A 21,112-nucleotide genomic window follows, 5' to 3' on the forward strand; every position below is an offset into this window, starting at 1 on the left:
GCCCGGTAATAGAAACGATAAATTTACTTAAGCAACTATAATGTTGAAAAACAAGGAGTGAATTAAGTCACCACTTTTATACCTATGTATGATAGCACTTCCACTTTGGCCTAAAAATACCTAGGGTACTTTTGCAATACAGACCGCATATGGATGACAATGAATATGTGATATATCCATAAAGATTAAAGGGTTTTTTTAATTAAAAATATACATATAGAAATATAATTTTTATTTTCTTTTGGTATGACCGTGATTGCATTGCACCCCTGTCAACGCCACCATTGGTGGAAGCATCCCATTTTGGAGTCTCCTGGAATAGATTTTAGTGATAATAGCATCAAATATTTTGACCCATTAAGCCTTTTACTATCAATTGGCAGCTGGAGTTACTCGTTAGTAAGCGGCTAAGAGGGATGACTTTCCAATTGGCACAGTCATTGATTGAGAACTTACTAAATGTCAGGCACTATGCTTTGTCTCCAGAGATATGATCAAATCATGTTTTTGACTTTAAATTATCCCAAAGTTTAATGGCAGAAATAAATCAATAAAAAGAGAGTTATGGTGCAGTGTGATATATGTAATGATATAACAGTAGACAGAAGCAGAAAGAGGACATTAGGGAAGGTAGCAATGATGAAGCTGATTTCTTTTTTTTTTTTAAGAATAAACTACATGTAAAAGTAGGAGAAGGGTAGCCTAGACACTGAGAAGACCCTGTTTGATTTTCACCAAAAACCTAAGAGGTAAAACATTTAGAAAGCTGTTAGTAAGTGGAAGAGCAGACATTCACATCCAGGTAGTCTTGACCTTTCATCACACTGCCTCATAATATAATGGGATCTCTTCTTGGATAGTTATTTCAATGCGCATTATAACTTGCAAGTACCGTACAAAGGCTCATTTTAATAACAAAGACTGGAATTTCCCAATTGTATCTTGTAGAATGCTAGTCCCCTGAAAATGCTTAGTGGGCAAATAGTTCCATAATTAAATAAGCTTAAGAAAAGGCTGAATACTCTGTTTCCTTTTTGTAGATTTACAATACACATTAACATAAATAGAGTTCTGAGAAGTCCTGAAATGTAATTACCTAATTAATTGATTAATTAAAACTTTAACTTTGCTTAACTTAGTGATTGCAAATTGAGTTAGGCGTGGAATATATTTCAGCCCATATAAATTTGAATACCTTGGAAAAAATTAGTGCAGCCAATATCTTATTAGAAAAGACAAGGACAAATTGGTTTAAATTAGTTTGAACTTTTTGGTGATGGAGTATCGGTTTTCCCATTCATAAGTGTAACAGTTGTAGTTTCAAAATGAGAATAATAAACATTATATCACCATGTAGATATTCATTTTGTTTTAGTCTCTTAAAGTCGAATATAGTATTTCTGTAAATTTTGTAGCATTTTAATGTAAGTTCTTATTTATTTCTGTCATTCTCATAGCAAAAGAATAGACTGAGTGAGTTTGTCAAAGATGCTATGTCACTTCATTGCAAAAGAAATGCCAGCACCTCAGTTTCTCTCTGTACAGATCAGGAATCTTTGGAATCACAAGTGGCAAAAACACAACTCAAGCTTAAGCCATAGGCCCCAATTCTTTTGCTCCACACACCAACAGCATGGCTGGTGGCAGCCCCAGATCATTCATTCTCTGAGCTGCAGATCCCAAAGTGCATTTTCCTTGATAGCTCCTGCCGTGGGCTGATGGTCCTGGACCTGTCACGTGGCAGGCGGGGAGCTGTCCAGTCAGGCCTGAGTCATATGCAAACCACAGGGCATCCCTGGAATGTGAAGGAAGGGGAGCAGACCAGATGAACCACTTGAACTCTGCATATTTATTTGAAAATATGGGAAGGGTAGTTTTCTTATGGAAAGCGTGATAAGACAGGACAAAAACATATGCTTTTAACATTTGTTAATACCTACTCTGAAACCAACACAGGTTGTGATGACGTAGACTAAGCAAAGCTTACTCTTAACTTCTTTTGAATCAAATTATACCCATAAGCTTCAAACAGAACGGAAGAACAGCATTTAAACGTTTAAGAAAAATGGAATTTTGAAAAAGATAACTAAAATTTTTAATTAACACAGCAGATAGTTAACAAAAGAGAATTTCCTTCATTTTTTTTCTTCATGGAAACCTAGTAAACTTGAAAGGAAGCTTACCTTTTTATGCAAGTCCATGATACAAAAAAAAAAAATTATGAGAAAAAATACCAAAGCCCTAACACTCCAATGAAGAATCTAATTCGGTGTGGAAGCCACAGAAGTACTTCATAATTTACTAATGTTGGGATTTATTTCCCTTTCATAAGACTATTTGCTTTATGCAAATAGTGTTGCTGCAAACGCCCTTACACCAATCAGAGACGCGTTACTGAGTAAGACAGAAGTGGGCAGTGCCTGCAGTGGGCTGGCATTCAGTGTCCATGGCTGGGACTTGTTCATCGAGCAGCTTTTCCCGACTTGGGCCGTCAGGACACTACTAAGCCGTGTAAGAACAGAGAAGACCTAACTATAGGTAGTACAGGGAAAAGGAAAAGAAGCTAGGCCTTCTCCTTATTCATAAGGACCTAAGTCAGCATAAATGTGAGAAATTAAGCCAGTTCAGGTTTTTATCATTTTGCTTTGACGTGCATTTTGTAAGTAAAGCATGTTATGGTTTCTGGAAATTCTTGATTAAAATCTAGCTTCCTTTTGGGAGGCTATATATTTTATTGTAGGTTTGTGTGGGGGTTTTGTTTGCTTTAATCAGAAAGCAAATTATATTTTAGTAAAGTTTGTGTGAAGTGATTCACATTTTAGAGGAAAGGAAAGGATACTTTTATTTATATCACAGTGGAGTATTAGGCATGCAAGCAAAAAAAAGGATGATATAAAAGTAGTGTTTGGATAATTGAAAAGGCTATATTTCTAAAATAGTATAAAAACCTAAAGTTTAGGTTTAGTAAAAAAACTGAAGGAAATATTGAAACTTATAAGTCTTTGGATATTATAACCTATAATATGATCAGCTACTTAGGATTTAACATCTATAGATAATATCAATATGATGTTTTGGTTTTTATTTATAAATCTGTTACTATAATTTTCTCTGAATTAGTTCACAGAATATAGAACCTGTTCACCAAAAAAACCTCAAATCAATGCCTAATCCTTGTTGTATTTTATTTATTTTAGAGGTAGTAAAAACAGGGAGTGATGTAAGACTTTTAAGTTTCTTATTTTTAAAATCGTGATAAATATAGTTTGAGGACCTTCAGCCAATAACTATAATATATATTGATTCTCTAATATCCATAATATATACTGCATTAGTTAAGGTGTAGATAGGAAGAGGTTTTTATGTATGTATGTGGGTGTGGCAATACCATGTGGAGACCAAGTCAGGTCTTATCAAATGTCTGTCCGTTCAACTACTACAGATCTTTCTACACCCCGTGTAGCCTCTTCATAAAAGTGTTAAAAATAGCCAAACCAACAAAAACGTCAATTCTCAAGGAAAGACTAAGATGCAACCACAGTTCCTTTGGTTCTACTGAGTGAAAGCAAAAGAAGGTGTGAGAAGTTTCCAGGTCCTCCATGAATTTGTGTGCCTGGTACTCTTTCTATTCTTGTGGTCAACATTTCTCTTACTGCCCTGATGATAAGTACGTGAAAGGCCAAGGTCCCCAGTGACCCTCTCAGCATGGATCCCTTCAGTTCTATAACAGACTCCTCCCATCTCCCGTCACTGAGCCCCACCCTCACATAATACCTATGTATGTCTCTATTACATCAACAAATCCACATCCAGGATTTTGTTCCTGTCAGCTGGACTATGGCCTGTTTCCCCTCTGTAGAGAGCGCTGGGTCACTGGGAGAACGTGGGCTAAGCTTGCCCTGGGTAAGAGGTGTTTGTGATGACTAGACATTTTTGAGTAGTAGTGCTGGCACATGGAGGGCATGAAGTTTTCACCAAACTAGCAGATGGGACAGGTATTTCCCACACCTCTGGAAGGTGAGGTATCCACAAGGGTTGTTGCTGATAGAGTGCCTTTGGGCACATCTTCTCAACACTTTTCAACATCCTGTACTGGCACAAGTTTTACCCTTCTGAGTGCCAACAGCCTTATCTGGAATCACATAATTTTGTGACTCCAGCTAAGTAACTTTTAGCTTCATTTTCCTTATCTCTACAATGGAGATTAACTCATTCATTCAATATATGTTTATGAAGGTCCTACCTTGTGACACATAAAGTGTTAAGCCCTAGAGATACAGCAGTGCATATAGTAGACGCTCAACAACTGGCAACTGATACTAAGCACAGATGATATATTTGGTCTTCCTTTCTCCTCTATGGCTATTGTTAATCAATAATTGTTTTATTGCATATCTGTTCTGTAGCTAGCTGTAGAAATAGTAGTAGTAGTAATTAATGATAGTGGGAGCCAAAGCCCCCTGTTGCAAGCAGCTCGTGATCTAGCTGAGAAGACATAATCAGCTCTGAGAATAGGGAATAACATGGATTCTTTCCTGCCTTTAGCATTTACATCCCTGCCCTTGAAATATCAACATCCAATTCCAATATAGACTTCCTAAATCAGAATCTTAGGATGAGACCTGGACATCAATTTATTTTAAAATTGCCCAGGTGATTCTAAATTCGCAGCCAGAGTTGCGAACCACTACATAGTCTAATAGTTTGCACCTTGAGACTGGCCCCATCGCCTGGATGGTAAATGTACTGAACTGCCACAAACTATGACATCCCAGGAAGGAATACAGAATTTAGCATCATCATCAAGTGAGGCTTGAGACTCTTGGAAGTTGCGATTAGTACTTCTTTGAAGGTTTTACCTGACTCAACGTCTATACTATTCATTTTTATAAATTTTTTATAAAATAGAGATACACATCATGTATTAAGTTTTATCCATTAAAAGTTCTTTAGGAAATATATGCTCCCCAAATTAATGGCGGTTCTTCAGTCACTTGTCATCGTGCTTCTCCTTAACATTCCAGTTTTGTCTCTTGCGACTGTCCTTGCACCCTGCCATCCAGTCGTCCTAAACTGCCAGCAGTTTCCCCAGGTTTGTCCCATTCTCTCACTAGCCTTTTGCCTCTGTTGTTGCGTCTGTCCGAACCCCTCTGTCCGCCTCCCTGTCATCTAGTTCCTCTCTCTTCTCCAGGACTCAGTGTGGATATCATTTGCTCTGCTGAATCTTTCCTAACCCCATGTCTAGTTAGGGAGCCTTCCTGGGACTCCCATGACAACTTCTGTGTCCCTAGAAAGGGTCTTATTACAGGGTGTTGCCTATTGATTGCTCTGTATTCCTCTCTGGACTGTAAGTTTCACAAGGACAGGAAACATACTTGTGTTAGTCAATATTTCATCCTCATTTTCTACAGCGTGCCAAACATAGAGTAGATGCTCAATAAATATCTGTTGAACATGTTTGAATACAGATTTTTATTTGTACACATACATGCTATGTGAACCGTGGAATCAGTTATCTAGCTCTTGCAAACCCAAATAATTTTCACATAAAATTTCCAGATAATTGGTATTTTCCTGTGAAGTAACCCTTGTGTGCCAAATGTCATGCATTCGAGAGCTAATAGATGTCTCTTCTCTCCCACTTACCTTTGACTTTCTTGAGCTTTAATTCACCATCTGTAATGGTAAGACCCTTCCTGCCAGAAAGCTTGGGAACGAATAGCATAGCTTCTTTCTAGCTGTGAGAGCTATGATTTCTGAGTCCCATCCTTGAGGATCCATGCCACACATTCACACGAGAGATTCATGCTCTAAAATCAGGTGTTTGCGGTTACGAGTGCTAAAGGACTTTCTGGGCTGCACTGTGGCCTCTCTGGCAGATGGTGCTAGAGCCTGCCCTGGCGTATCTCTGGGAAAGGAGGTGCTCCACAGTGAGAACCAAAAATCCCAGAACTATTCTCTATGGCTTCTTGGAAGCCCCCAAATTCCCCACAGTGGAGACTGCCTCGTAGGCATGAGGTGTGAGCAATAGGCTTTGTGTTGAAGCAGAAATAACACACAAATGATAGCCTAATAAACTAGTCATTACATCTAATTGCTGGTATTAGTACTTTAAATTTCCATTCTCCAGGATCATCGTTGTTTTCATTATTAAGTAGTTCCGACTTGCAGCACTTTCCGACTTTGTCAAAGATCAAGTTACTATAGGAATACATTTCGGCTGTCTTTTTCAGAATTCATAATTTTGTTGCTCAGTTCAGTACAAACAACTATGTGCTTCTTTAATGAATTAAAATTTAAATCTGGAACACTGCTGGGCCCAATTCACTCACTGTGGAGTCAAAGCGCCTTAGCATATCAAAGTGATAAGAGCACAAAGAACACTGCAAAAGACAACCCAAACTGTATAATGAGAGATAGGGCACACGGAGTTTAAGGCAATGCCTACAGTGCCCAGGGCAATGATGCTTTTGCACATTCCCTGCTTATTTTTATTGTTAGGTACAAGATATTCCAATGCTGTACTCTGCAAACTCTATGTCCCAGATTATCCTGCATATTCTTAGACAGACTCTGTATCCTTTTTTTTTTTTTTAATTTGGATTTCATGTAGACGTATACCTTTATTCTTTATCAGATCCCTGTTGAACCACATCAGCTTGCAAATTCTTCAAATTCCAATGATGCTGAGTTATTGGAAAGAAGAAAGATGGTATAGAACAATCAAGTGGTTTGGAATTTGAAAGAGTATGGTTGGCATTCAGCTGTAACACTGGGGAAGGTTTGAAATCTCATCAAACCTCCCTTTCAGGTTTATTGTGAAGATCAGATAAGATCATAAATGAAGTTTGAGTGAAATCATTGAGATGTAACCAGCTCCAGTAGGCAGAGATTTATATCTGTTATATTCCCTGCTGATCTCCAGTGCCTAGAATCAATCATGCCTGGTGTATAGTATTCACTTAATAAATACATTTTGGATAAATGAACATCACATATGCAAAATAGCAATAGTACTTGGTGCATAGAGATAATCAATAAATGGAAATTGCTAATATTGTTTCCAGAATTAATGGGAGACAAGAAAAAAATCTCCTCAATAGAAAAAAAACTTAAGAATGCTGTAGAGAGACACTTTCAAAAGGATTAACTTTTCTTCGGGAGGTAGAGGGTTTGTCATATGTCTTATGAATTTGTTCCAGTAACATATATAACTGTATCCTTTCTTACGGGCTCAGTCTTCCCATTGGAGAAAATGACATCTACACTGGCTGGTGGTGCTAGAGTTAAGACATACATGGTGTCAATTTCTGTGATACAATGGAATGTGACTCACCTAGCTGTCACAGCCAGAATTTTTCTGAAATGATCGTTTTCACACAGCATTACCTGCAGGAAAATGAAAGCATGGAGAAAACCCTGAAGAGAATGGTTAGCTAAAAACAGAACTTTTACCCTTCTTATATTTTACCCACACTTGTTACTGGTATGTTGAATCCACCTCTATCATAACATGTACCTCATGTATTTTCCCAACATTTTATTTTGAAAACTTCAAATCTGTAATTAATTGAAAAGGAATAAAATGAACATAAGACACCCTTTATTGAAAATTTGAACATTTGCCTCATTCACACGTGTGCTCTCTCTAGATACATTCGTAACATCCATATATATAAAATACTATACAAATATTTTAAATAGCATAAATATTTGTAAATAAGTTATAGACATCATGGTATGTTGCCCCAACTACTTAACTATTTCAGCATCTACGTCTGAATACCTAGAACTCTCCTCTAAATAAACACATTAGTCACCTAAGGCATTTAACCGTGACATGGTACTGTTATTTTATTTATGGTCCATACTTACATTTTCCCAATTATCATAGTAATGTCCTTTTAACTGTTATCCTGAAGTGGCAGTATTAGTATCCAATCAATGATCATCCATTGCACTTAGTTGTCATGCCTCTTTAGTATCCTTTAACATTGAACTGTCTCATATATATGTAGAGAGAGAGCGAGAGACAGAGAGAGAGACAGAGAGATCTATATATATATCTATACCTGTACACACACACACACACACACACACACACACACACACACACACATATGTCTTTCACGACATTAATGCTTTCAAAGAGTTGAATTGTCATGCAGAATGTCCCATAATTGGGATTTGTCTTACTTCCTCATGATAAGATATCAGATGGTTTTGCTAAGATTCAAGATAGGAGACTGTATATAGCAAACTGCATTTTATTTGCCTGTTTATGTCTGTCTTCCCTACCAGCATGTGAGCATCTTGCAGTGAGGAGCCACGTCTTATTCATCTTCACAAGCCTATAGCTCTGCAGAGTTCCTGGCACATGTGGGTACCAATAACTCACTGGCTTGCCTCCAATCATCCTTCTTTTCATTTATCGTTTTAGTTGCTGCGCTACCATCCATTCAACCACCCATACTGGAAAGCTAATTATGCCTGACTCCTCACTTTTCTCTCTTTTTTCTCCTACCTCTAAGCAATCACAGAGCCCTAACAATTATACTTGCTGAACATTTCTCCAACCGTTCCCTTATTTCCATTCCTATTTCAGACCTTCATCATCCCCTTCAAGGCTATTACAGCAGCCTGCTCACGGACCTTCTTACTGCTATGCCAGTGTTGACCCCATCAAATCCAACTTCCAGCCAGATTTCAGAGTGACCCATTTAAAAGCAAACCTGACCATGTTGCTTTCCTGATTAAAAACTTTCAGAGACCTCAATAATTTATGGGATGTGGTCCAGCCTGATAAAGAAGCCTTCCATAATCTGTCTCCTTCCACCTATCTCATCCTGCCTTGAACTTTTTATTCCAGTAACAGTGAAGCCCTTGCAGTGGCATTAGTAGCCTTCATTTGTTGACAGCCAGCCACATGGCAAGCATTATAGTGCCTCCATTATGTATATGACTCACTTAATCCTTCTGTCAATTTGTGAGGTAGGTGGAATGATTTGCATTTTATAGATGAGGAAATGATCTGCATCACCAGCTAATAAGTGGTAGAACCAGTACTTAAACACGAACCTGCAACCCTGCCTTTCCCTCATTGCCGAGGTTGTCTCAACTTGCTATGCCACTTCTTACCTTCATGCCTACTCCCCGCATGTAATGCCTTTCTCTAAACCATTTATCGTTGTTGCCTAACTAACTCTACTAATCCTATAGAACTCAGACCTAGTATCTTTTGTTATCTCTTGTGTAGAATTAGATACCTTCTTGGTACTTCTAAAATAACCTAGCATAACTTGAGTGCTGCATTTACATTATAATTTAATGATCACTTTGTACGACGTCAGACAATTAAGTTCGCGAACTCATCCTAGGAAAAGTGCTACATACCCCATGGCTGAATATCACTACAGTCACCTTTGAAGTACTCTCCTTGGGAAGCTATGCACCAATGCCAGTGCCTAGTCCCTCCTTCAAAGCAATTTTGGAGCTCTTTTCTTGGAATGGCCATCAGAGCTGTCATTATATTACCCTTAATGTCCTGAATGTCATCAATATGTCTTCCTTTCAATATTTCCTTTATCTTCGGGTAAAGAAAGAAGTCATTCAGGGCAAGATCAGGTGAGTAGGGAGGATGTTCCGATACAGTTATTTGTTTACTGGCTAAAAACTCCCTCACAGACAGTGCCGTGTGAGCTGGTGCACTGTCGCGGTGCAAGAGCCATGAATTGTTGGCAAAAAGTTCAGGTTGTTTTGTCTAACTTTTTCATGCAGCCTTTTTAGCACTTCCAAATTGTAAACTTGGTTAACTGTTTGTCCAGTTGGTACAAATTCATAATGAATAATCCCTCTGATATCAAAAAAGGTTAGCAGCATCATTGCAACAAGTTTGCAAACTTAGTTGTCTGTCTTCTCCCCTAAACCACCAAGACTTAAGACCCCATTGTGATGTTCTTATGTATCCAGAGTAGAATCAGTAATAACTTAGTAGACAATGCCTGGGGGAGTGCATGGATAATGACAAGCTACAGAGCTCTTGCTGTCGTGTTGCCCATTGCTGGCTTAGGTAATGACTTTGTATTCTCTTATCAAATATTCAGTCACAAATTTCCAGTCAAAAGAGATAACTGAGTTGTGTAACAGAACTAGAATTCAAAATTATCTTTATACTGGAAACAATATGAAACTTTAAAAAAAAATGCTTAAATAAATAATGATTGAAAAATTAACGTTATCTTCCTCTAGTACTATTACTTCCTCTAGTACTATTAGCACTTTTTGTATTTTACATTTTGCATACACATGCATTCACATTGCATGCACTCAGGATAGAATACATCCTATGTGCGTGTAAAATGCAAAAAGAAAAATGCATATATGTTGCTATTTTCGTTGATCATGGTGTTTTAAATATTTCTATATGTCTTTAATATTGTCATTTCAATTACTAAATAATATTTCACTGATTGATTTTATTCAATCCATTCCTCTAAACTTGGACATTGAAACTTTTTTCAGTCTTTGGAGTCATAGATAGCTGTTCTGTGTATACATTTCTGTTTCTGTTGAATTATGTCATTAGAAGACACTCTAGAGACTAAAATTACTGAATAAGAGTAATTATCTTATGCATTTTTTTTTGCTTATTAGATTATTTTATATCCACTCTTCTCATGGCTATAAATTTATTATTCTTAATATGTTGCTTTCCAAAAGGAGTATAACAGTTTAAATAATCACTAGGAATAAATGAAAATAACAGATTCCTTAAATTTTCACCAGCAATGGGTATATTTTTTAAAAATTTGTTAGCTACTTTAATAGGTGATTAAATGTATCTCCTGGTTCCATCAAGGATGGTCTTTCCCCCTGTGTTTCATTATGGATATTTCCTCTGTAATTTTGGTGCTCATAAAATGGCTTATGCAGATTTTAGGTCCTTGAGCTTTTCCTTCTGAATTTGAATGAACTTTTCATATATTATGAATGTTAATTTATCTGACATTTTGAATACAAACATTTTTCTCAATCATTTGTTGTTATGCAAAAAATTAATTTACATCAGTTTTTGCTTACAAAGGCTTTCAATTTCTGTGTATTCACTCATGATACTATGTCCTTTGAGTCTCTTCTATGGATTCCTGTATTGTGTATGGCATTGCTCTAACACTTTGATTTTCTCAATTGTCGTATTTTATCTTCTTGTTTTGTTTTATTTTTATTAGTTTCAGGTGTACAAAACAGCATAATAATTAGACATGTACACCTCTGCCATATTTTATCTTAATACAACTTAATAAATAAGACTTCTTTGCCGCTTTGAGAAAAACTGTCTTAAATTTTCACATATGTTTTGGGTTTATTTCTAATCGTTCCCCTCTTTCCTGTTGTGCGCCTTTTTGTATTGGCACCAGTACCACACAATTTTAAGTTTTCATACTTTTTTATTAGGTTAATGTCTTATATAACTAGATTTTCTCCTCAATTCTTCTTTTCAGATCATCTATTATAGTTTCACCTTTTCTCACCTTTTTCATGCAAGTTTTATAGAATTCTAAAAACTCATACTGCCATTTCTACTGCAATTACACTAAATCTGTCAATTTACTTGGGGGTAAGCAGATAGATTTCTAATTTTTAGTCTCGCTGAGGCTAAAATTATACCTATTTATTTTAATTTTTAAAAAAAACTTCTGATAAGGGTTTATAGGTTCCTACAAAGAGTTTTGCTCGTATCTTGTTCAGTATAAACCTTAGTGTTTTAGATAAAACACTTTGCTTTTAATAAAATGAAGCTAGTATTTACTAAGCCTGTAATATGCACCGGGTATTATGCTAAGTGATTTTTATATATTAAGTCATAAAAGACCTCTGTAAGGTAGCTATGGTTATTACCATAATGCCTCAGAGGAAACTGAAGTTTAGGTTGGTCACATAATTTGTCCAGGGCCACGTGGCAGTTAAATGGCAGAGCTATAATTTGCACCCAGAATTGTCTGATTTTAAAGGCCATGCTTTTACCTACCATCCTACACTTAGTAAACTAGAATTATGAGCTATTAAGATAATGGGGTTTAGCCAGGATAAAAGCAGAATTCTTGTGCTAAGGTCAATATTTCAGATGGATAAGAAAAGGAAAGCCAATATCTGTTCAGAAAGTGAAAAAGAGCTCAGTTGTTTAGTAGATCTTTTATACAGTACCAACTAATAAGGTGACATGGTTGCTTTAAAGAAAGTAATGAAATCCAGTTCTGCATTCATCGATATATGATGTCAGTTTATGGAAGGATAGTACCAGTGGATCACATATACAATATTGTGTTCTTAGCCCCATGCTTTAAAAGCGGCCTTTATAACTGCAAGTTTCATCAGGGGACTCTAACGTGAAAGAGAGAAATTATGTAGAATAAATGGTGGAAGGATGGGAATTTTCAGCTTGGCTCAAAGAAGACACCCTGAAGAGCTGCTGTGAGCATGAGAGTATAGACATGTAGGGAACAGACGTTTCAAAGAGACAGATTTTGGCTCCAATAAATTCTTGAAGAATTAGCCTATCCATCGGTGAAACTGGCTTCCTTGCATTTTAGTGAGTATGTCATCCTTTGATGGTATTTGAGCAGAGGCCCAAGGTAACAGAAAAGGGTTTCCTAAATTGTAAAGGAAGTTGACTTACATTAGTGTTTTGTTTTGTTTTGTTTCTTTTTAAGTGCAGGTCCAGGACCATAAGTATCAGACAGAGACCACAGTTGTTAGAAATGCAAATTAGTGGGCCCCACCCTAGACAACTGAATCAGAAACTGAGATGGGGCAGCAATGTGTTTTAAGAAACCACCCAGATGATCCTATGCAAGCTGAAGTTTGAGAATTACTAACCTAAATAAACTCTAATGTCTCTGACAAATCTAAAGTTTGACTCTTCTTACTCTGTCATACAGTACACTTTTATATCATTCAATACTATATCCATTGTATATTGCAGCTAATGGAAGTTCATTGTCGAAATAACAAAGGGACCTCATTATAAAGTGGTTTCATTGATAGATGGCTTCACGGTGTCAACCTTGAGACAGTGTTTCAGCTGAACCTCAGGTATCCTAATAAATGGTTGAAGGTCTCCCGTATATACCAACCTGTGTTCAATAGGGAAGGCATGGATCACCCTCATTATATGTCTATTTTTTTCAAAGGACAGATAAATAAATGAAAAAAACACCCCTGTGTGCTCTGGTATTATGTACTGAGCACCGTGATAGTAGATGTATATACTTCGATCTATTTAATCCTTGAGTTTATTTAGTCCTTTATTCTTATTTTACAAATGATATGCTGAGGCTCAAAAATAAGTGTTTCTAGGTTTCACAGAGGATATTCTTTCACCTACATCATGCACCACATGTAAGCAAATGTACACACCACTGTTTATTTAACCACTACTCCATTTTTTAATATTTAAGTTGCTTCAAGTTGTTTTAAAGGCAGATTTACAACTCCTGGTGCAAGGACCTTGGGCTTAGAATTCAAAGGCTACTTCCAACCAAATGAGGGAAAACGTACAGATTAAAAGATATATCAACAACGAAATGCAACGCAATGACCTTAGTTGACTCTTGATTCCAACACAATGAAAAATCAGTTGGGGAAATTTTGAACATTAATTAAATGGTATTTGATAATAATAAGGAGTTATTTATTTTATAGGTATCACTGACTTTTAAAGAGTTCTTAGAGTTATATATTGAATTATTGCAGATGAAATCATGTCAGGATTGTTTCGATCTAATACAAAGGTGAAGTACTGGGTGGAGGTGGGGAGCGTAGCTGGAACCAAAATGGCCATAATTTGATGATTGTTGAAGTTGGGTGATGGATACGGGGGGGTTTATTAATCTATTGTTTTGTATATGTTTGAAATTTTCCATAAAGAAACATTTTTTTTTAAATGGGGTAACAAATAGAATAGCATGCTTCCTGAGTTTTAAACAAGGAGGTCTTCTTTTTCCGGTATTATTAAGCAAACGTACACTTGCATGATTTGGGTTCCAGTCCCCATTCCCCAATGCCTCATTCTAACCACACACGTTCCTTTTGCATACTATATATCACTTGACAAATTCCTTTTGGATGAGCTTTGTCAGATGAAAATTCTTTCTCAGTATGGAGTAAAAGGAGTCAATGCTCTTGAGTGGGGTGTGTGTGTGTGTGTGTGTGTGTGTGTGTGTGTGTTGAGGACATACGGTCAATACAGCTGGTCAATACAGCTGGTGAGCACGGTGGTTCTCTGACATAGAACTTGCCGGAGCCTTGTTATGTGTTACCCTGCTTTGTGCTGCAGTGTTATCACGTGTCTGAGGAAGTGTTTCCCCTGCCAGGCAGGAAGGAAATTTAAAACTAAGTGCCGGCTTCAAATACCCGGGAGGCACAAACTGACACCTTTTACTTGTCTGGTTGGTGAAGGCCGGCTGTCCTGCAGAGTGTCTCATTAACACCAGGGGCTTGGCCAGGCAGGATGCCCCAATTTGAGCATGCGTGCTATCTGGGCACAGTTTTTATTCGATTCATGAGATGTACTAAAGTCACATTGCATTAGACCCCTAAAGTGCACCTGTTTTCTGTAGAGCTGTTTACACTGTTTCGTCTCCTCTCATGGAACGGAACCAGGTATCAAGTTACCAGGCAATTCTAGCTTCGCTGACATGAGAGGAGGCACGTTTCATTAATTACTCTTTCTCTCTCAATATTATTCAGAATTGCCATTCATATAATTATTAGCATTTGTTAAAAGGAAGCGGGAGGAAAAGGGACAAAGATAACATTCAAGGGGGAGAAGGAGAAGGATAGTAAGACTGTAAGAGATTGTCCATTGCAGAATTTGCATGAAGCAAGTACATTATCATCTTGAGATTCTACCGGGATTCTGAAATGGAGACAAAACACTAAAAAATAGATTAAAGGTGTGAATTTTTCCATAAGGCACAGGATGAAATTTAATGTGTAGGAAAAAAATTCCCTTGAATTTTATTGCTTCCTTTCATACCCTGCACAAGCTAATGCCAGGATTCAGGATGAAAGATGATGGCCTTTCGTTATGTCGTTCTTTCTGCCATAGTCTTTCTACAAAATTCAAAGAAACCAGGAACGTGTCATTAAAAATACTCATATGACAGTTAGTCTAAGACATATCTCATCATCAAACTCCCAGTATATACCAGTGGCTTTTTCATATCTTTTACTCCCAAAACTCTGTCATTGGCTTTGTCAGTTTTATACAAGGTGACAATTTAATGTGGGGCATATTGATTTCTGAAGAGTAGAGCTAAAGAGGGCAAATTGTAGGTGGTGACAGTAGTGAAGATGAGCAGGTATAAATGGGATGCATTTCCTACTCCAGTTCTTTCGAGAACTGCCATTATCAGGAAATGCTTCAGTTTTAAATGGAAAGCAAATGGGAAAAAAACGAAGTTAAAAATATGCAGAACCTGACGTGTACTCATATGTGTACTCCATTTTTACCAGCCTTAGACAGGAACTAAAATTTGTGCCAGTACTAAGCTGGGTGCTTCACGCATTTTATTTAGTTAAATCCTGAGAAGCATGTAGAGAGGTATATTTATTCTCTCCACTTTACATACGAGGAAACTGAAATTTTTGAGTTCAGTAACTTACCCAAAGTCATACAACTCGGCAGTCGTGGGGCTAAGCTTTGAAATCAGCTCTGTCTGAATCTATCTGTTTTCTTTCTACTACACCTCCTCCACCTTCAAACTGTGAGAAAATAGTTAATGACAAGCTGTAGAAAGAGGATAGATGTTAGATTCAGACCCAGCAGGTCTTGAATATCTTTTGAGAGGGCATTTTTAGCCATCCACAGTGGTAACTTTTGGCATTTCACTGTATTAAGATTCTGAGTTCTATAAAGAGGATGTTACCAGCAGTGCTATTCCCTAATTATCCTAGTGTGTGAGTGAGACCCTTCACTTGCTGATGTCCCCCTGCCATAGATACTGTCAGTATGGTCCTGCATTTCCTGCCAAACTGCTAACTTCTCGAGAGCAGTGTACACACGGTAGGCATCCCTTTATTGCTACAGCAACCAGCTCAGTGCCTGATATGATACGTAGCGGGCAGCACACCAAGGAAATAGCAGTGTGTATTATGGAATGGAAAGATATATAAATTTGGGGGTCAGGCATCCCTGACTTTAAAGTTCCGGTTCTACTAACTAGTTTGTGTGTTTGGGGAAATGTCGGTTGAATTTCTTTGAGTCTCACTTTCCTTATCAGTAAAATGGGATTCATAACACTTACTTGGAATGGTGTTTAAAGTTTGGAGGCAGTTTAGGCTAAGTGGCCATTGAAAGTACGGTGTTCAGTAGGAGGTTGCCAGCCGCAGCAGGGTCCGAGGTACGCGGCACTCCATAAATGTTGGAACAGTGACATCATTATAAAAATCTGGGTTATAAACCACGTACATCATAACAGAGAAAGAAACTGCCATGAACCTGTCCAGAAGAAATAATTTTCTCATTTAAAAATACAAGGAAAACCATTTTAACAATTGAGAGTGATCTATCTTCGGATCTCTAGTGAAATCCTTGCCAAAAAAAAAAAAAAGACTTCAAGAAGTGTCTGAACAACCCCTTCAAGTTGAGAAGAAAATTATACTGGGCCATCGCTAAGAAACCTCCAATTCAGCAATTTTTGAAATCCAGGTTCATTTTTGGTAGTGCAGTCTTTCCAGGCAAACACCAAGCCATATCGTTCAAGACAAATTATTAGTAATTTGCCTTTGCTTCAATTGCGTGAATTCTTTGGGGGAACTGAAGAGACCACAACTACCTTTCAGTGAATCTGTTTTGCGAACATCGACAAAAAAATAATGAGGAAAAATGTAGTTTGTAAGGAAGTGAGTGATAATCATTCAACATTTGATTTATACTTTAAATTCAGTGAACATAGCAAAATGGTTTTGAAAAGTCGCCCAGGACCAAAATTAAATAGCTCACCTTATCTTGTGACGAGTAGCGCAGGGGTTCAGGCTCAGCATATGTTTTAATAAAGTTCCCGTTTTCAGGGAGTTTGGCAAATGTGTGGAGAGCAAATTCCTCTGTGACCCTATGGAGCCGATGCACCAATGGAATGTACAAGTAGTGGGTCAGAGAAAGTCTGGCATCTCTGAGAGGCAGGACAGCAGAAATGGGCTTTCTCGTTAGCCCCATACCAGATAAGTGGAGCTCTGGCATTTGTGTCCACTAAGGAAACTTTTTAAATTAGGAGACTCTTGAAAGACTAAGTAGTAGTGTCTGGTCAAATGAAGTCAGGAATGGAGATTTGCCATGACTGAGTTGGCCCTCCCTCTGAGAGGACATGCCATAAAGTCTCAAATATTCACATCTCTTCCTGTTCTGGGGTGAACAACAGGTCCCCCCAGATGTGAGACTGTTTACACACAGGCCCCTAAAGATGTTTACAATTCCACTGAGTACATACGAGAGGTCATTTTTGTGGTGTCCTACTCATCCTTTTATGCACACACACACACCCCCAGCTATGCTTCAACATAGCCTAGATGGCATTTCCTCTGGTAAGTTTTCCTTTATTTCCCCTCCCCTTCCCCACCTTTCATCGTGCCTTATTTGTTTGTTTGTTTGTTTGTTTGTTTTATCAGTTTCAGGTATACAAAACAACCCAGGGATTAGATATTTACACGCCTCACAAAGTGATAACCCCACCAAGTCTACCACCCCTCTGACACCATACATAGCTATTACAGTACTATGACTATATTGCTTGTACATCCCATGACTATATATATTTTTAATTATACTTGACATTCAATATTATTTTATATTAGTTTCAGGTGTACAACATAGTGATAGGCATTTATATAATTGATGAAGTGATCCCACAGATATGTGTAGTACCCATCTGACACTATACATAGATTTTCCAATATTATTGACTATATTCCCCATACTGTATTTCCCATCCCTGTGACTATTTTGTGTCTACCAATCTCTTCACCTTTCTCACCCATCCCCCCACCCTCTAGCAACCATCAGTTTGTTCTTTGTATCTGTGAGTTTATTTCTGTTTTGTTTGTTCATTTATTCTGTTCTTTAGATTCCACATATAAGTGAGATCATATGGTATTTTTCTTTCTCAGTCTGACTTGTTTCACTTAGTATAACACCCTCTAGGTCCAGCCATGTTGTTGCAGACGGTAAGATTTCATTCTTTAGTATGGCAAACTAATACTCCATTGTATAAATATACCACAGTTTCCTTATTCAATTATCTACTGATGGGCATTTCGGTTGTTTCCATTACTTGGCTATTGTGAATAGGGCTACAGTGAACATAAGGGTGCCTACATCTTTTCAAATTAGTGTTTGGGATTTTGTAAGCTAGAATGTGTATGCAGCAATGTGTTTTCTTACATTTTTTCCAAAGAAAAATCTCAAATTAGCTTTGCACTTAAATTTTACATGTGGAACTTTAAAAACTTTTTAATAAAATACTTAAATCTATTGACCTTTTTCTCAGTTACCCTAATTTCTTGAAATTAAGGGTAGAGCCTTATTCCCCTGAGAAACATTTATAGGAAATTGTACTTCTTGAATGTCTAGTCTGCAGAGTCCCACTGGCAGCTTCTACTTGTTTTTTCAGTTCTGTGAGGTGAAGACTCAGTTGCTCATTTATAGAAGTCCTCTTCCCCTTGCCCACTGTCAGAATTCTGGCTTTGCCCTAAACTACTTCCCCTACCCTGCCAAGCTCTTCTTTGGGATTTCATGGTAAAGAAAGAAGAATAGTGGCCCAACAGAGGAAAATTCAGAAGGTTCATTCAGAAGAGATTTAGAGAAAAATACTAAGGAGCAAGCAACCACGATGTTTAAGAAAAGTGAATACAGAAAACAAATAGGAATTTTAATAGCTCGCTGCTGTTTGTGAATATCTTTCCTCATGTTTGAAAAATACAAGTAAAACACCTGTGTTTTTTTTTGAAAATACATTGTTTGTGGAAGTGTTTTTCTGTGATCTTGTGTACTACATGAATTATAATTTCATAAGCAAAGCTTTTAAATTTTATGAATATGAGCATGCGCACATCTCTACAATTTTCTATAATATATGTTCCCAGTACCTCAGATTCCTGGTTTCCCACATCCTTTTCTTTTTCTCATTATAGGCCCCTTCTGGTCTCATAGTGGTTTCCTTTTCCCCAGCCGGTTAATGAACAGTTACTTAAATGAACCCTGATAAATGTCTGTCCTCGCATGATCTCAAATTAAATTCCTTATAAATGTTGAAATGCCCGGCTAAATGCCTCTTATCATCCTAGAAAACGAAATTGCAGGTTCATTTTTCAGAAGTAGCTAAGAAGAGCCTGCACTCATAAATCGTCTTCTTGTTAAGGAAGTGTAGCCTGGTGGTTAATTAAGAGCTCAGCTCTGAAGCTCATTCTCATGGTTCAGTTCCAGTTCAGCTCCTATTGTCTGTATATAATCTCAGGAAAGTTATTTGACCTTCCATGCCTCAGTTTACTCACCTAAAAGGAGAATTGTAATACTGCGAACCTCATGGCATTGTGGTGACACTGTAAATGAGTTAGTTCATGTAAAGAACTCATAGAGTAGTAGCTGGCGCCAAACATGATAACTGCCCCCCAAAAGAGGTAGTTTTAGAAGTTGTTCTGCAGATAATGTAGGAAGAGCTGTAGAATTGAAGGTGACCATATTTGGTGATCCCTATTTGAGTTTCTGGGTTCTGATTTATCTAGTCACTCACTGAATGCTGATTCATCGAGCTCCTGACATGGCAGTTCTGACATTATGCCAGCCACCACGGCACGAATATGAATAAGACACAGTTGTTGCCCCCAAAGAGTTCACAGACTACAGACAGAATGAGCACATAACAAATTAAATTGTAGTGGGAAAGTACAAGAATAAGATAAGCCTGTAAGGTGCAAAGGGAAAACTAATTACAATTGTGTAGGGGCTCTGGGAAGACTTCCTAAAGGAAAGGAAAGAGTAGCTAAGCTATTGAAGGGTGACTAGGTGTCCACTAGGCAAATAAAAAGAAATAATTCCAGGCAAAGTAAACAGTGTACAAAGTTATGACCTAGCCAGCAATTTAGTCTTACTGGAGTATAAAGTTTGAGTCAAGAAATGGCAAGGGATGGTGCTAAAGCAGTGAACAGGAGCCATGCAAACCTCTTGAGCCCTGTTAAGAAGACAGATTTGAGCCAGTGAATCCTGCTGTTTGTTGCATATCTAGTATTTATGTAACTAGGGCACCAACTCAAAGTTGCCTCCATACCCTGAGCAGACACCACTTATGACCACGCATCCTCATATTTTCCTACGTTTAGTACCATTTGAATGGAGTGCTTGCGTTTAGAACCTTAGAAACAGGATTCTATCCAAAAGAAGCAAAGCAGCAGTAAGGATGAATTACACAGAAATATAACAAGATGAGTGCCAAGGCCCTGGAAAAACTAATTGCAATGAGCACTACGCCTTTCTCATTTAAAAACCAGTTTCTCATTTGCAATGACTAATAATTTTCTAATTTCTGGGTCCAAGTTTTCTTTAGAACCCCTTGTCCAGACTAAACTAATCAGACTTCCGGTGTCTAGAAATATCCTGGCTTCTCACCCTTGCTCTGAATTTTTTTTAAAAACTAAGTTGCCATGGAAACTATTCCCCTATCTTGCTCTTCATCTTACCCACGTGCCTATTTACATTTTTCCATTCATGTTACACTGCTGAGCGGGAACCACTTTCCTCCATCTAATTAAGTACCTAGGCGGCATCTCACTTAAGGTTGCACCAGTCTTTGGGCTGACATGGTCTTGGCAGTCGTTGGTCTTTGCAGCTTTCCCAAAGCAGCCTTTTTTTCTTTGGGTGACTTTCTAATAATGAAAGCCATTTTTTTCCAAGAGATTATTGCCTTCATCACTTACAAACTCTGCCCTTAGACCGAGGAAAACCCTCCGCCAGAGGTCTACTACAGCTAGATTGATAACGTCAATCTTTCTAGTTTTCCTGACAACCATAGTTTGGCTAACCAGAAGCCCCAGTAAAGAATCTAGCCACCCAGGGAAAGCT

At 37.7% G+C, this 21,112-nt stretch overlaps 1 protein-coding gene and 1 pseudogene across 2 annotated transcripts in view; one reads left to right on the forward strand and one right to left on the reverse strand.

Moving 5' to 3' along the window:
• The window catches only part of LINGO2 (leucine rich repeat and Ig domain containing 2), a 1,121,241-nt gene that overhangs the window by 1,026,442 nt on the left and 73,687 nt on the right, over positions 1-21,112 (forward strand). The window lies entirely within an intron of this gene.
• The window catches only part of LOC117032073 (heterogeneous nuclear ribonucleoprotein A1-like), a 59,776-nt pseudogene that overhangs the window by 12,277 nt on the left and 26,387 nt on the right, over positions 1-21,112 (reverse strand).

The sequence above is a fragment of the Rhinolophus ferrumequinum genome, chromosome 12 (genome assembly GCF_004115265.2).
Source record: "Rhinolophus ferrumequinum isolate MPI-CBG mRhiFer1 chromosome 12, mRhiFer1_v1.p, whole genome shotgun sequence".
In the NCBI taxonomy this organism is placed as follows: Eukaryota; Metazoa; Chordata; class Mammalia; order Chiroptera; family Rhinolophidae; genus Rhinolophus; species Rhinolophus ferrumequinum.